The sequence below is a fragment of the Hyalella azteca genome, unplaced genomic scaffold (assembly GCF_000764305.2).
Source record: "Hyalella azteca isolate HAZT.00-mixed unplaced genomic scaffold, Hazt_2.0.2 contig9661, whole genome shotgun sequence".
Classification (NCBI taxonomy): Eukaryota; Metazoa; Arthropoda; class Malacostraca; order Amphipoda; family Hyalellidae; genus Hyalella; species Hyalella azteca.
The window spans coordinates 18,143-22,826 of NW_025939726.1; positions in this window are offsets into that span (position 1 = coordinate 18,143).

Here is a 4,684-nt window from a genome sequence, read left to right on the forward strand (position 1 = left end):
TTTATTTATATTGTGAGGCAGATTTAACGCAGATTTTGTTTGAATACAAGAGACTAATTCTTATTAACAACTTTTACTTCGCCCCTGGATAACACACTCAAGTTGGCACTGCAGACATCACAGCCTTCCTCAGCTTAGCTGCGTGAAGTTCTTGCCTCAAATTTGGTTGAATGTTTTTTCGCTGTTTCAATAAAATTCCATTGTCATTTACTAGAGTTAATTGAGAACTAGATTCACACCGGAGAGTTCGCGAAGACTATGTCTCCCTCCTCATTCGCGTAAGTTGACGTTCGTTTCCTCAACACCATGAATTGTTGCTGGGAATTTTTGGCTATATTCCGAATTTATCGTGACCAGAATCGACTATTTGCGGAGAAATTCATGCTCTGTGCGTTCAATTCTATTCATGCGCGGGATTTTTATCCCGCAGTTAAAAAATAAAGGAAAACATTACTCCAAGCGATTTCTTTGCATGACTGAAGGTATTCCTGCCTGGCTAAGAGTGCGTGGCTTTTAAAATTCTAGCCAAGATAGTTTGTTTACATTAGACTACATCGAGAACATATTCTTCTATTCATAAGGACCACATTGAGAAAATATTTTCCTCTTCCTATTACTTAGGTGTTGCCTTGCTTTTGTATTCTGAAGAAAGCATAGAGTCATAAATTACTCGAGCAACATCGATAACATTAACCAGACTGGTGATAAAATCCGGCATTGTCGATCTGTGAGGCTGGTATGTATAGTTTGCAGAAAATATTTTTTTCGATATGAGGCCGAAGACAAAGGAAAAGACAATTATTTTGTCTGAATTTTTAATAAATACGTTTTAATATGAGCAAGTACACAAGTCCGCAAGTATCATTTTTAAGTTGCCGACGAAATGCTCAGCAATGGTAATTAAAATCCCAGGTATCACCTTCTCACACACAAGTTTTAAACTTTACAAAATTACTTAGGGATCTCGTTGTTCAAATATTTGTACTCAAAAGCTTGCATGGCTAGGGACAGGGACACATTAGGAGCAAACAATGCAGAACGAAATATTACGGAAACTAATAGAGATTCCACAATGTTTCTCCGCTACTGTGTCACCTCTGCCAAGCATAGCGTCATCACAGGATACTCCATTCGTCCATATTCATTCTCGCCATCACAAACATGTGAATAAATTATATGAGCAAAAAATTAAAGCATACCAACGAAAAGTAAAAACAAACATGTAAAGAAATAATACAGTAATGACAGATGATGAATAAAGGATTAAATCATTATATATTACTTTCAAATTCGGCGACCTGTTGGAAAAAAATAGATAATTATTTAATGAGAGATTAACATATGAACCACTTAGATCCTCATGAGAAGCAATACATACGTTTAACAAATTTTTAATTCCGTATAATTTCTCTGGAAAAGAAGCAACCGAACCCTAAATAATCTGAATAATGCAATGCCAACTTGTCTGTTGCCGCCAGCCAAAACCGTATCATGTACACCATTGGCTTCAGAATAATGAACCGAGCCTATAATTGTATGATAAATAACTCGAAGTCCCGTGCAGGACTGGCAGACTATTGCATTTCATCAAATTCTGGAATAATGAATTGCAAATGAAAATCATACCGCACGATGGCCGGCTTGAAGAGACTGGGCCAGCTCTTCTGCAATATCCTCAAATTTAGCAAGAAATGTTGAAATGCTAAACGAACAAACAATTCCTTCTCAATATGCTTTTCGAATTAAGTGTCTTTTAGATTAAAATCAATTGAGAAATAATTTATGAACATTTACCAGCTTCCATGGAACTCTTCCAAATTCGGAATCTTATTTTTCGTTTTCAATATTAAAATTTTGTATATTAATTTTCCAAGCATCATTCTCGTACTCAGCCAATATCTCACTTTAGAAATACATAGCCCAATGCATTACCTTAGAATGTACAACAGGCAAGTTATTAATTAGGGCTATCGATGAATCAAGAAGTTTCTCTACCTTACATTAATCATCGCAATTTATTAGTGCGACTTAGAGGAAGAATGAGATGGGAAAGCAGTACTTCAAAATACGATTTATTATTTTTGCAGGTATTTTACACTATCGTGCATAGCTAGAATCTTTTTTTTTAATTTACGTTATGAATTGATATATCACTCAAATAAAAAATTACACTCAGCACGCACTGAACTACAGCAATATTGATGAGAACTTACCTCTGTTTCTCAACTTGTCCAGCAGGCGGAGCTGTGCGTCGATAGTGGTGTCCAAGTCTGCAGCCTCAGCCCTCATCAGTTGATCCTCCTTGACGACCATCTCGTGGCGCAGGTTCAACAGCTGGTACTGCACCATCACAACCATCTCCACTAGTTCGGTGGCGTTCAGGTTCTGGTTGATGGAGGAGAGGATGTGGGCGTTGAGTTGCGATAGCGCGGCTTGCAGGTAGTTTGTAGCGGCTGTGATGTAGGAGCTGCTGATTTGGTCGCAGCTGACAGCGTCAGTCAGCTGACGGGCTGACATGAACGCTAAGTACGTCAGTAGCGTTTGGGTGTCATTGCTCACTGTCGTGTTGACGCGCGTGTACAGCGAACTCATCGAGTTCAACACGTCTGAAACAAAAGTCGAATCCACTAGTTCGGTGGCGTTCAGGGTCTGGGTGATGGAGGAGAGGATGTGGGCGTTGAGTTGCGATAGCGCGGCTTGCAGGTAGTTGGTGGCAGCTGTGATGTCGGAGCTGTCCATTTGGTCGCAGCTGACAGCGTCAGTCAGCTGACGGGCTGACATGAACGCTAAGTTCGTCAGTAGCGTCTGGGTGTCATTGCTCACTGTCGTGTTGACGCGCGTGTACAACGAACTCGTCGAGTTCAACACGTCTGAAACAAAAGTCGAAAATTTTAATGAACCAAGCTATCAGTTCATTCAGCAATACCTAGCAAGCTGAATGTTCATTACAGATGTGCTGATTATTGAACGATTCAACCATGACTATGAAACTCAAACCGAGTATGGTGTAAGTTACGAGAATCGAACAAATTCGGTTTTGTATCATTCACTTTGTAAGTATCACATGAAATGAGTTTAAAATGATGCTCAGATTGGTGTTGAAACCTAGATAATCCACCTATCCGGAAGGAATTGCTCTTTTCAGGTTGCTATCAATGGGCTTGATAGAAGATTCTCACCAGCGCTGACAATTGAAGTTTGGGCGTTGCACAGGCCACTCGAAGTTGTAGTTTCGCTGTAACTTGTTGTAGGTAGAGTTAGCGTAGAGCTGGGAGTGCTTGTTGCAACGGTGCTGGGTCCTGACGGAGTCGTAAGGGTAGTGCGAGGTCCATCAGCTGACGGCTGTACCGAAGTGGTTGTAGCAACTGTGGTAGATCCCGAAGTGGTTGTAGCAACTGTGGTAGATCCCGAAGTGGTTGTAGCAACTGTGATAGATCCCGAAGTGGTTGTAGCAACTGAGGTAGATCCCGAAGTGGTTGTGGCAACTGTGGTAGATCCCGAAGTGGTTGTAGCAACTGTGGTAGATCCCAAAGTGGTTGTGGCAACGTTGGTAGATCCCGAAGTGGTTGTAGCAACTGTGGTAGATCCCGAAGTGGTTGTGGCAACTGAGGTAGATCCCGAAGGGGTTGTAGCAACTGTAGATCCCGAAGTGGTTTTCGCAACTGATGTAGTGGTTGTCTCATCGTTGCTGGGTTCTATCGTGGTCGTAAGGGATGTCAATGGTGTCCCAGTTGACGACTCAGTGGTGGTGGTGGTGACTTCTGTTACTACTGGCGAATTAGTCTTTGTTGTTGCTGCAGTAGTGACGATCGTACCTGTCCTGGTAGCAGTGGTATCTGTAGAGGTAGAGGCAAATAAGGAAAAGTTTAATGAATTATAGCAAACTACATAAGAAGCGAACAGAAAATGAGCAGTTCCGGATTTTCTTTTCAACAATTTCTCACTCAAGACATTTGAATCTAATTAATTGCTCTTTAGAGCTATTTTTCTGTAGGTTTCTAACAAAAAAGTTTATTTGCATTAGGCTGCCATGCCAATTGAGATTCCTATTGAGTAAACGGTAGAAGTTTTATTTGGGCTCGAAATAAGGACCTCACAATTTCCTTAACAACTTTACAGCTTTTGCGTGTGGGTGACGGAACCTCTGAATTATGTATTTTAGTAGCTGGGTTATAATATTTGTTCCTTGTTTCATGAGGAATCAATTTGAAATTAAAGGAACAATACTGGAGCAATATAAAGCAAACTACAGACCTACAGCAGTTAGAACTGTGTAGTACTAGGTCAGGTCTGAGCGGCTGGGCGTCAGGTAGTTAGTCGTGTCCCGCCAGCCCTACAGTGAGGTTCTAGCCTGAACTCACCTCGCTCCGTTGCTCCACTAGCGATCTTGTGCCCTAGCGCTAGTTACTGTGGCTGTGCTCTATATGCTCCATCAAGCGGTGTAATGGCCATCGTGCTTGTTCTGTCATTTTTTTAAACGTATCCCTTTGAAGTGCTTTGCTGAAATAAAACTAAGTTTTACCGTGTTAACCGAAGTTTTACTGAACGGAATCCTGGTGCAATAATGTGCAATTTAGCTTTAGCAGAAATCCTTGAACTTTTCACAAGATAGTTGCCGGCGATTGGCCGTGGAGCTTCGATCATCCTGATAAGATTAAAGGTAGCGGCACACGTCCGGTGACAT